This window comes from Pristiophorus japonicus, chromosome 7 (genome assembly GCF_044704955.1).
Source record: "Pristiophorus japonicus isolate sPriJap1 chromosome 7, sPriJap1.hap1, whole genome shotgun sequence".
NCBI classification, from domain to species: Eukaryota; Metazoa; Chordata; class Chondrichthyes; family Pristiophoridae; genus Pristiophorus; species Pristiophorus japonicus.
The window spans coordinates 207780033-207793574 of NC_091983.1; positions in this window are offsets into that span (position 1 = coordinate 207780033).

Below are 13542 nucleotides of genomic sequence, written 5' to 3' on the forward strand. Positions count from 1 at the left end.
TTTCTCGGTAAAATGTTCCTGGTGGTGGTGGATGCTTTTTCAAAATGGATTGAATATGAAATAATGTCGGGAAGCACCGCCACCGCCACCATTGAAAGCCTGAGGGCCATGTTTGCCACCCACGACCTGCCTGACATACTGGTCAGTGATAACGGGCCATGTTTCACCAGTGCCGAATTTAAAGAATTTATGACCCGCAATGGGATCAAACATGTCACCTCGGCCCCGTTTAAACCAGCCTCCAATGGGCAGGCAGAGTGGGCAGTGCAAACAATCAAACAGAGCCTTAAACGAGTCACAGAAGGCTCACTCCAAACCCGCCTGTCCCGAGTACTGCTCAGCTACCGCACGAGACCCCACTCGCTCACAGGGGTGCCCCCGGCTGAGCTACTCATGAAAAGGATACTTAAAACCAGACTCTCGCTGGTTCACCCCAACCTGCATGATCAGGTAGAGAGCAGGCGGCAGGAACAAAATGTAAACAATGGTCGCGCTACTGTGTCACGGGAAATTGATCTGAATGACCCTGTGTATGTGCTAAACTATGAACATGGTCCCAAGTGGATCGCGGGCACGGTGATAGCTAAAGAAGGGAGTAGGGTGTTTGTAGTCAAACTAGACAATGGAGAAATTTGCAGAAAGCACCTGGACCAAACGAGGCTGCGGTTTACAGACTGCCCTGAACAACCCACAGCAGACACCACCTTTTTCTAGCCCACAACACACACCCAAAGGATCAACAACATCACCACGTACCAGGAAATTGAACCCATCACGCCCAACAGCCCAGCAAGGCCAGGTTCACCCAGCAGCCCTGCAGGGCCAACAACACGCCAGCCCAGCGAGGGCACAGCCAACACACCAGAACAGACATTTGTACCGAGGCAGTCCACCAGGGAAAGAAAGGCTCCCGACCGCCTCACCTTGTAAATAGTTTTCACTTTGACTTTGGGGGAGAGTGATGTTGTGTATCTGTAAAGCATGCACTCCCATGTTCCGCCACCAGGGAGCGCATCCCCTGAAGTCCCAAAAGATCCCAGCATCCCTTGGGAGCACTGTATATAAGCCGGCCCCTAAGGCCTGTTCCTCACTCTGGGGTGTCTTAATAAAGACTGAGGTCACTGTTACTTTAACCTCCCCCTGTGCATTCTCATTGCGTTAGGAACACGATACTAACCACCTCCCCTTGACATTCAATAGCATGACCATCGCCGAATCCCCCACCATCAACATCCTGGGGGTCACCATTGACCAGAAAATTAACTGGACCAGCCACATAAATATTGTGGCATCCAGAGCAACACAGAGGCTTGGTATTCTGTGGCAAGTGTCTCACTTCCTGACTCCCCAAAGAATTTCCACCATCTACAAGGCACAAGTCAGGAGTGTGACGGAATACTTGCCAATTGCCTGGATGAGTGCAGCTCCAAGAACACTCAAGAAGCTCGACACCATCCAGGACAAAGCAACCCGCTTGATTGACACCACATCCACCACTTTAAACATTCACTCCCTCCATCATCGACATACCGTGGCTACAGTGTGTACAATCTACAAGATGCACTGCAAGCAACTCACCAAGGCTTCTTTGGCAGCAACTCCCAAACCTGCGACCTCTTCCACCGAGTAGGACGAGGGCAACAGACACATGGGAACATCACCACTTCCACATTCCCCTCCAAGTTACACACCATCCTGAATTGGAAATATATCGCCGTTCCTTCATCATCGCTGGGTCAAGATCCTGGAACTCCCTCCCTAACAGCACTATGGGAGTAGCTTCACCACACGGACTGCAGCGGTTCAAGAAGGTGGCTCACCACCACCTTTCCAAGGGCAATTAGGGATGGGCAATAAATGCCGGCCTTGCCAGCGACAGCCACATCCAAGGAACAAATAAAAAATAAAATCACTTGTTTTCAAATTTCTCTGTAGCTCTTCGTTATTGACTGTTTCCATGCTGCATTGCTGTTGTGGGAGAAGAGAAGTTAGTGGAACTCATTGGAGCCATACTGCCAACTTCTTAAAGTTGCATTGTCTCTGTTATCTATGCTCATTTTCTCAAAGAACAGTCATTTGTGTATGCAATTTTTAAATTTGCTCTTAGGATGTGGGCAATGGTGGCAAGATTGCATTTATTACCCGTCGCTACTTGCATCTTCTGGATGGCATGCATTGTAACCATCGCGCGCTGGTGATGGACTGGCTGGATACTGAGCCCAGTGGCAAGGGCACCAATGAAGAGAACTACCCCATCCTGGGTGATGTCGAGCTTCTTGAGCCCTATTGTGGCTGCTCCCATCCAGGCAAGGAGCGAGTATTTACCTCACACTCTTGCCTTGACCTGTTGCTTTTGAAGAAGCTATGACTAGCTCTTTGATAATTCCTCTCCTTCATACGCTCCAGAGGACAAGGTTGCAGGACTTTTGCCACAAAGGAGTGCTTGCACCTCAGGAGGTCAATGCGAGCTGCCCTCTATCCCCAGCTGTGTGTAAAGGCCCAAATATTTGTGCCTGAGCATTTAGAATGTTGTTGAGTCCAGTTCGTTGGATATATTCAAAAGGGAGTTCGATGTGGACCTTACGGCTAAAGGGATCGGGGGGTGTGGAGAGAAGGCAGGAGTGGGGTACTGAAGTTGCATGATCAGCCATGATCATATTGAATGATGGTGCAGGCTCGAAGGGCCAAATGGCCTACTCCTGCATCTATTTTCTATGATTATATGTATTAAAAACACACCGCCCCCTCCGCTTCCCGGCCTGCCCCGATGGTGCCCGCAGGCCGGGGGCTTGCAGGAAGCGGAGAGGGTGGCATGGCGGCCTTGCCCAGCAGTCTGCGTGGCCCCCGGCCTGCGAGCACCATCGGAGCAGGCCGGGGAGTGGAAGGAGCAGCGTGGTGGCTTACCAGGGAGCAGCACGTGTTGGAGCAGGAGAGCAACGGCAGTGAAAAGGGACATCATCAACGTCCAGGTTGGTGATTGGAGTGTGCGCAGGTACTGCAGCAGTGGCAAGCGTGGGACGAAGAAGCGGCGAGAGATTGTAGAGGGATGTGAGCGGGACCCAGGAGAGGCGTGAGTTCGGGGCCCAGAAGAGGCGAGGGCCGTGGGGCAGCACGGGCCAGCCCACACTGCGATATGTATGCACACTAGGTCCGTGCAGCAGAGCAGGTCTCCAGTCATCTTGGTTAATCCTTGCTACTGGACCAAGACCTAGCTCTGTCAAGCCCGTGTGGTGGCTGGTGTGCAACGGCCACCACACATTAAAAAAATCCACGCACAGGCATCTTCCACCCTTCAAGATTTAATTCGGACCTGGAATTTTAGGTCCTTCATTGAAACACATGTGAACTTTTTGACGTGGAAACAAGTCATCCTCGATTCGAGGGACTGCCTCTGACAATGATGATGATTAAAAACAGGACTAGTCACAATGCAAAACTATGACGACTTGTCCGGATGGGCGTCTGAGCTGGATGCTACTCAGAAAAGGAAAGAAGCGCACGTGGCCGCAGTGGCAGCAGCTGTGGAAGGAACAAGTATGGAAGGAAAACTAGGCGCAGCCCCCTTGATTTGTTTTAATTGTGGAACAGAAGGCCACTTTATTAGAGAGTGCCAGCAGAAAAAAGGGGCTCAAGGGAGGGGTGCACAATTAAGGCTGTAGTGCCAGAACTGAGACAAACTAGGCCACATAGCGAGGAAATGCTGGGCTAAGGGGGGGAGGGGGTGCGGAAGGACAGGGACCCGGACAGATTAGAGCAGTCCCAGGAGGAGAACCACCCCTAACCAGGGGAGAAGTGGTAGCGCTCCTTAGAGAAGCTCAGTGGACTACGCGGGCATTCCCCCCCACAAGAGAAGCTTTCTAACGAGGACATCATAAGTATGCTACGGTTGGTAGCCACCCAATAGGGGTTACCGGCCCCCGGTGAAGATGTCACAAGGAGAGGACACAAGAATGTTTGTTAGTGCAGCGTTAGGGGGCTGGCAGTGCGAGATGCTGATAGACACGGGAGTGTCAATATCCATAACTAATCTAGACTTACCCCTTACCAAGGAAACGATCAGCGTACAAGGAGTGAGAGGAGGTAACAGAAAGGCAACTTTAAGTGAAGTTGTACTATTGGAAGTACAGGGAATAATACTACCCACTCAGTTTTGGTGCTGCCCCAATCCCAAAGGCACCATTTTAGGAATAGAAACATTAAGGGAAATAGGGGTACTAATAGACCCCCAGCGTAACCTGGGGAGACAAGCACCAAACTCAGTGTAAATTTAACCACCCCGGCCATCAGCAGCAGAGAGTGGCTGGGATCAGTCCAATAGATCCCGAGTGGGAAACAAAGGGTGCCAGGGGAAGTTTATGTCAGTTATACCCTGCCATATGGGCCCAACACAACCAGGACTGTGGGTTGGTAGGGCCCGAGCCAGTCAAGATCCTCGGCCCAGTACATAAAGCCCACAGGCAATACCCGCTGAAGCTCGACACTGAAGCAGCTGTCCGTCAGATAATGAAAGAATTTGAAAGGCAAGGGGTGGTGAGACAAACAATAGCTACGACCAACTCACCAGTATGGCCAGTAAAGAAACCAGACGTCTCATATAGGCTGACTATAGATTATATCCGATAGTGGCCAGCCCGACAACAATTTTCAATGGCCTGGGCCCGGAACATAAAATATTCATCGTATTGGATATAGCAAATGGATTTTGGGCCATACCCTTAGATGAAGAGTCACAAGGGAAGTTCGCCTTCACTGTAAGAGGAAACCAGTGTACATGGAATAAAGTGCCCCGAGGATTCCTTAACAGCCCGAGTATATTCCACCGGACGCTGGCTGGGGTCCTGGAGTCAATAAATGTAGGGGAAGGAAGTACTCTCTTGCAATATGTGGACGACATTCTTATAGCGTCCACTACGGAGAAACAGCATGTGCTGGCATTGACCACGGTGCTTGGGGCCCTACAACAGGCAGGGCTGAAAGCTAACCCAAAAATGGCCCAGATAGGGAAGGGCCAAGTCACATACCTAGGGTACATAGTAACACAAGGGAAAAGGCAGATGCCCGAGGTTGGAAGGAGGCCATTAGGATGATGCCAAAGCCAGGGGCCGTAAAGGGAGTCAGACAGGTATTAGGACTGTTTAATTACTGTCGGAACTTTATCCCGGGATATGCAGAAATGGTGCAGCCCATACCCAAGATTTGGTAAAAGGGGGAAAGCCCTCCCAAGAGCCGGTAGACTGGGGTTCCAAACAAGAAACAGCATTTCAACAGCTGAAGCAGGCTAGTGGGAGTTGTGTACAGACCACCAAACAGTAGTAGTGAAGTTGGGGACAGCATCAAACAAGAAATTAGGGATGCGTGCAATAAAGGTACGGCATTTATCATGGGCGACTTTAATCTACATATAGATTGGGCTAACCAAACTGGTAGCAATACGGTGGAGGAGGATTTCCTGGAGTGTATTAGGGATGATTTTCTGGACCATATCTCGAGGAACCAACTAGAGGGCTGGCCATCCTAGACTGGGTGATGTGTAATGAGAAAGGACTAATTAACAATCTTGTTGTGCGAAGCCCCTTGGGGAAGAGTGACCATAATATGGTAGAATTCTTTATTAAGATAGAGAGTGACACAGTTAATTCAGAGACTAGGGTCCTGAACTTAAGGAAAGGTAACTTCGACGGTATGAGGCGTTAATTGGCTAGAATAGACTGGCAAATGATACTTAAAGGGTTGACGGTGGATAGGCAATGGCAAACATTTAAAGATCAAATGGATGTGAACTTCAACAATTCTACATCCCTGGAGTAAAAATAAAATGAGGAAAGTGGCTCAACCGTGGCTAACAAGGGAAATTAAGGATAATCCAAGGAAGAGGCAAATAAATTGGCTAGAAAAAGCAGAAAACCTGAGGACTGGGAGAAATTTAGAATTCAGCAGAGGCGGACAAAGGGTTTAATTAGGAGGGGGAAAATAGAGTATGAGAGGAAGCTTGCCGGGAACATAAAAACTGACTGCAAAAGCTTCTATAGATATGTGAAGAGAAAAAGATTAGTGAAGACAAACGTAGGTCTCTTACAGTCAGATTCAGGTGAATTTATAATGGGGAACAAAGAAATGGCAGACCAGTTGAACAAATACTTTGGTTCTGTCTTCACAAAGGAAGACACAAATAACCTTCCAGAAGTACTAGGGGATCGAGGGTCTAGTGAGAAGGAGGAACTGAAGGATCTCCTTATTAGGTGGGAAATTGTGTTAGGGAAATTGATGGGATTGAAGGCCGATAAATCCCCGGGGCCTGATAGTTTGCATTCCAGAGCACTTAAGGAAGTGGCCCTAGAAATAGTGGATGCATTGTTGATCATTTTCCAACAGTCTATCTTCTCTGGATCAGTTCCTATGGACTGGAGAGTAGGTAATGTAACACCACTTTTTTAAAAAGGAGGGAGAGAGAAAACTGGTAATTATGGACCGGTTAGCCTGACATCAGTAATGGGGAAAATGTTGGAATCAATTATTAAAGATGAAATAGCAGCGCATTTGGAAAGCAGTGACAGGATCGGTCCAAGTCAGCATGGATTTATGAAAGAGAAATCATGGTTGATAAATCTTCTGGAATTTTGTGACGATGTAACTAGTAGAGTGGACAAGGGAGAACCAGTGGATGTGGTGTATTTGGATTTTCAAAAGGCTTTTGACAAGGTCTCACACAAGAGATTGGTGTGCAAAATTAAAACACATAGTATTGGGGCTAATGTGCTGACATGGATGGTGACCTGGTTGGCAGACAGGAAGCAGAGAGTCGGGATAAACGGGTCCTTTTCAGAATGGCAAGCAGTGACTAGTGGGGTGCTGCAGGGCTCAGTGCTGGGACCCTAGCTATTTACAATATACATTAATGATTTAGATGAAGGAATTGAGTGTAATATCTCCAAGTTTGCAGATGACACTAAGCTGGGTGGCGGTGTGAGCTGTGAGGAGGACGCTAAGAGGCTGCAGGGTGACTTGGACAGGTTAGGTGAGTGGGCAAATGCATGGCAGATGCAGTATAATGTGGATGAATGTGAGGTTATCCACTTTGGAGGAAAAAAACAGGAAGGCAGAATATTATCTGAATGGTGGCAGATTAGAAAAAGGGGAGGTGCAACAAGACCTGGGTGTCATGGTACATCAGTCAATGAAAGTTGTCATGCAGTGAAGAAGACAAATGGTATGTTAGCATTCATAGCTAGGGAATTTGAGTATAGGAGCAGGAGGTCTTACTGCAGTTGTACAGGGCCTTGGTGAGGCCTTACCTGGAATACTGTGTTCAGTTGTGGTCTCCTAATCTGAGGAAGGACGTTCTTGCTATTGAGAGAGTGCAGCGAAGGTTCACCAGACTGATTCCCGGGATGGCAGGACTGACATATGAGGAGAGACTGGATCGACTGGGCCTGTATTCAGTGGCGTTTAGATGGATGAGAGGCGATCTCATAGGAACATAAAATTCTGACGGGACTGGACAGGTTCAATGCAGGAAGAATGTTCCTGATGCTGGGGAAGTCCAGAACCAAAGGCACAGTCTAAGGATAAGGGCTATGCCATTTAGGACTGAGATGAGGAGAAACCTCTTCACTCAGAGAGTTGTTAACCTGTGGAATTCCCTACCACAGAGAGTTGTTGATGCCAGCTCATTGGATATATTCAAGAGGGAGTTAGATATGGCCCTTATAGCTAAAAGGATCAAGGGGTATGGAGAGAAAGCAGGAAAGGGGTACTGAGGTGAATGATCAGCCATGATCTTATTGAATGGTGGTGCAGGCTCGAAGGGCCGAATGGCCTACTCCTGCACCTATTTTCTATGTTTCTAAGTTTCTATGAGCGCCCTCGCCCTGGGACTACCGGACCGGAATAACCCCTTCCACATTTATAACCATCACCGCAAAAACCACTATAATGCGGTAATGACCCAGCAACATGGGGACAGGCAACGACCGGTGGCATATTACTCCACTAAGCAACAACTTGTAGCTGCAGGATTATCTCGATGTGAAGCTGCTCTTGACTGCGCAGCCTGGGCAGTCAGAATTAGTGAACCCACAGTAATGTCAGTACAAATTATCCTACATACGCAACATACCCTGGTAGAGCTACTAAACACAGGGAGACTGAGAACAGTGTCAGACGTAAGAAGGGCGGTGGTAGTAATACTCCCGAGCGGCATAGTAACGATAGTAAAAGATAGCGGTAACAACCCCGCAGAATGGATCATTATGGAAGGCCAGGTTCATGAATGTAACCCGATAGAGGGAGCAGACCAAAGTAGCTTGTGGGAGCAGACATCGACCTTTACGTAGACGGGTCCCGTCGGTACATCGACGGAACGCCCCGAACGGGGTGGGCGGTAGTAGATGGTGAAGGGCAGACATGGTGGAGAAGGGCAGTTAGAAAGGAGCCTCTCAGCCCAAGTGGTCGAATTAGTCGCCCTAACGGAAGCCCTCAAACAGGCAAAAGGTAAAAGGGTAAATATATATACAGTTAGCCGATACACGTTTGGGGTGGTCCACGATTATATGGTAGCCTGGAGTCGGCGAGGTTATATGACATCGGGGGGAGGACCAATTCGACATGAGAACATAGCTAAGGGACTGGTAAAGGCTTCCCTCCAGCCCCAGGAATGTGCAATAATAAAGATCGAAGCCCATAAGAAAATCACTGACAGACATCAGCAAGGGGATGCATGGGTGGATGAGGCAGCTCAGCAAGCGGCAGAAGCGGGGGGCCTACGGGCTAAAATAAACGCCTGCGCGCTTGGGCCGGAAGATGTAAATATTTTTAAAGTACAGGAGGCAACCCTACAGCAGGAAAAAGATGAATGGAAAAGACAGGGGGCTAAACAAGGCGTGGACGGAATCTGGAGGAAAGATCGTAATGTGGTAGCCCCAGAGTGCAAATGACAAAACCTATTGAGTATATACCACGTGTATGCACATACAGGTAAGACCAGCATGACGGGTTCAATGTCCCGATGCTGGTGGTGGAAGGAAATGGGAAGAGATGTCGAAAATTATTGTAGGAATTGCTTAGCATGCGCAAAGCATAACCCAGGTGGAAAAATAAAGGTCAGAATGGGACACCAAGCCCGACTAAAGGAACCATGGGAAAACCTGCAGATAGACTTCATGGGCCCACTGCCCAATCACCAGGGAAAAACGTATTGTTTGGTTATAATAGATCAATTCACAAAATGGGTAGAAGCATTCGCAACTAGAGATTGCTCAGCTGAGACGGTGGCTAGAATATTAGCAGAAGAAATTATACCTAGGTGGGGAATGCCCCTACAGATAGATTCAGATCAGGGTACACACTTCATGGGTAAAGTAATGAAACAAGCATGCGCCCTACTGGGAATCAGGCAGAAATTCCGTATCCCTATCATCCGGAATCGTCCGGATTAGTAGAATGAACGAATCGGATCCTGAAGAACGCATTGGCCAAGGTGATCGACAAGACAGGAAAGGGATGGGTAGATATGCTGCCCCGGATTTTAATGAAGTTAAGGGCGACCCCAAACTGAACCACCGGACTCACGCCTTTCGAACTAATGACAGGAAGGGCAATGAGATTACCTGAGGGTCTAGTGATGGTGAGTAATAACGTCAGACCCTTCCGGGACCGAGTAAGGCGATTTGTGATGGAATTATGTGAACAATTACACGATCTGAAGGCACACGCCAGAGATCAGCAAGTGATCAAGGACTTGGAAACTGGCACCAAGAAACAAAAGGTTCAGATACCACAGGTTGGGAGCAAGGTAATGGTAAAAATAAACCCCGAAAAGCCAGGATTCTCACAAAAGAAAATGGACAGGCCCTCACCAGGTAATAATGGTAAGCGACATGTGCGCGTGCGTGGCAATAGGTGGAACCGGACGTGGAAATATTGGACACAGTTAAAACCTGATGCGTAACATGAGACCCTCACTGACCGGTGACGACCGGGAAAACATGTTGTGTTTTAAAGAACCTTAGTCCTAGTATACTGGGTAACCCCATCTTATACCACGACCCAGCAGTAAGTTGCCCAGATGGCTATCAAGAAAATATTTCCACTACAAACTCAATCTTTTGCAGAAAATGTCAAAGGGCGCGACTTGAAGTGGAATGGACAAGCCCGGATAAGGGACACTCATGGCAGAACCAATCATGGACATGCATGAATAGCTCGGACCAAGGAAATCCACACAAGTGTGTGTCGGTAAGATGTAACCTCACCAGAGAGGCAGAGGGGAGTACTCCCATACCCATCAAGGAATCACAGTGCAGTAATGGTTCTTTATGGTGAATGTTCGTGTGTAAGATAGAGATCCCAGCCACCACAATAGCCCCAACCACAGCGACCCCAGAACCCCCAGGATGCCCAAACATGACACGGGCATGCTGAGAATTAGTAATAAAATGAACTAAAGACAAAATTCACTTCGGGGTACGCCAAAGGGTAATTACGGTATTGTTAAACCTAACAGATATAACTATCCCACTGTTTTACAGTAAGAAAACTATAAGCTTATATAAAAACCTAACCCTAAGAGCCCTTGAGGGGCCCGAATCCAAGACTATGAAGTTCAACATAAAAAAGCCGAACAAAAGCAGGAAAGACGAGAGGAGAAAGAGGGGAATATTAGAAATGGTGGGCGCGGGATACACGGTTGGTGTTGTGACGGTTAATACAATAGATCTTCAAACAATAGAAGAGCAAGTCATCACCCTCACACAGACCTTAAAAGGACTGCTGGAAAAGGGAGATGATAACGAGAAAATGCAGGCCCAGCTAGGGGACGGGGCAGAATGGGAACTGCTACAGGTTGCCCATACATTGCGGGACCATGCAAAAATGATAAATTTGGTAAACCAGGCTGGACAAACTGTGAGTAAAAGAATGGCGGCCGAGATAATTTGTGAGGGATATGGGGCTTGGATACTCAATACAGTAGAACATTACCTAGAACAACTCTAGAATGGGGAGATGCTGGATTGGATAACCATGATGCATTTGCTGAATGAACATTGGGCAAGAATGACACCCAAGCCTGTGAGATCCGGAGAAATAGCCATGCCTGGGTCCCTAAGAACAGGTGTGTAACCGGACATCAGAATATAATAGTGTTTGTGTTATCAATACCACAATATGACGCGACAAAGGGAAACACATTGTACCAAGTAAGCAATATAGGAGAAATAAGGAATCAGACCCATGTGCAGTATCACAAATTGCATCAGTGCGTAATTAAAAAGGGAAACAATACCAAAGGTGTCTATATTAAAGATTGTTATAAGAATAATCAAGTTGTTTTGTGCCGAGAGCACCCAGACCTCGATAACAACGACTGTGAATTTGGCCGAACAGAAGGATGTGTGTTGAGTGTCACACCGCTGACACTGGACTCTGAAACGACGGCAGCCTCACAAGAAAAGGGAGGATGGTGTGTGAGCACCACGGTGGTCAACATGATGGTGGGGGGAGTTACCCACTGCCCTATCACGACCACCGACTTGTGTTTTGCACCAAAAGAAGTCGTCAATATTCAGGGATATATCATATATCTGGAATTGAAAGGAGAGTCCATCAATGGGACAGCGGTGGACACTATCAAAGCAGGGTATAAAGGTTTCGAGGAACCACAAGGATGACATATACCCAGACTTAGTGAAAAACAAACTAATTTGGAACAGGACATACATGAACAACGGCAGAAGTACATCATCTTGATGAAGAAGATCGACAAACTCCAGAAGGACACTAAAGAAATGTTGGCAAACCAACCCTGGTATGCGAGGCTTTGGAACTTTGGACTAAACATGCAGATGCACCCCTGGATAAGAATAATATCCCATGTATTGGTGATTGTGTAATGTGTGGTTTTAATTGTATTGTTGATTGAATTATGTTGGAGATGTAAACGACAGGCGAGGAAAGCCATAGCTCAGGCCCCCATAAAAGCCTCAGAAGAAATTAAACCTTTAGTATCTAAGGAAAAATCTGTAAAACAGGTAAAGGTTGTATAAAGGGAAAGAGATACAAGAAGCCATCCAAAAGTAAGGGCTTGGCCACCCAGATGGACGGATTAAGCTGACAATATCACTTCCCCTTTGAATGAAATAATGAGGGGACGGTACATTGGCCTATCTTGGGGTATATAGCCAAGGGCAAAAAGGGGGGATTGCAAGAGCAAGATTGATTATCAAAGATGTTATCTGGCTATTATGGAGGCCCTGAGCTGGCTAAACAAAAGGTATGCTTAAAACCACATCATCACAAGATGAGCATTCGTTGACCTCGGGCTCAAGGGAGCAATAAAGAACATCCAAAGAGGAACTAAGATAACCATATAACAATATAAGGCGAGTGACACCTGGAAGAAGGGAACAAATGGGTATTTGATCATACCAATCATGTCAGTGTTAAGGTCTGTCCACGAGGACACCCATGTGCCAAACCCTGTATAATTAAGGTGCAATTTGAACAGCTCGTTGGAGATCCTCTCTCAGGCGGCTGAGAAGTGAGATGCTCCCCCTTCACGTCATGGAATTAAAATCGTTGAAACTTATCCAAGGTATCCGTCTGTTGAATCCGAGCTTGTTAAGAGAGGAGAAGGGCGATTCTCCCCATCAGTGGGGGACTAAATCAATCCACTGCAGCCATGGCTGCTTACCCATTGAGAATCCAAGGACAAGAGGGGAAGCATCAGCCATTGCTCAATGGGTAGCACTGTCATCTCTTAGTCAGAAGGTCGTAGATTAAAGCCCCATGCCAGGGACTTGAACACAAAATCTAGGCTGACACTCCAGGGCTGTGCTGAGGGAATGCTGTACTGTCGGAGGTGCTGCTTTTCAGATGAGATGTTAAACCAACGTCCCGCCTGCCCTCTCAGGTGGATGTAAAAGCTCGTATGGCACTATTTTGAAGATGAGCAGGGGAGCTCTCCACGGTGTCTTGGCCAATATTTATCCCTCAACCAACATCACTAAAACAAGTTATCTGGTCATTATCACATTGCTGTTTGTGGGTGGGGGCTTGCTGAGCGCAATTTGGTTGTTGCCATTCCGACATTTACAACAGTGGCTACACTTCAAAAATGACTTCATTGGCTGTAAAGTGATTTGGGACGTCCTGAGGTTGTGAAAAGCCCTTTAGTATTGCAGGTCCTTGTCTATATTTGTTGTCAGCACGTTGCCCATCTAGTTCTTGCATTAAGTTTTTTTCTTAGACACCAGTTCCCACCCACTAATCGTACAGAAATTAATACATTGAACTTTAAATTGGTTTTGTTTAACTCAGGCAAATTCAGGAAAACTGCCTTTTGGCACATTTTGGAAGGCCTGCCTGTTTAAGAAAGTATGGGTTCAATTTTCCCTGGTCATTTGCGCCGTTTTTTTGGCGCGTGCCATTTTTTTTGGCGTATTTATTTTTTTCCGAGTTTGCCCCTGCAATCTGCTCCGGCGTAACTGACTTAGTTACAATTTTCCTAGGCCAGTTTTTTTTTTTACGTCAAAGTATGCACCAGTT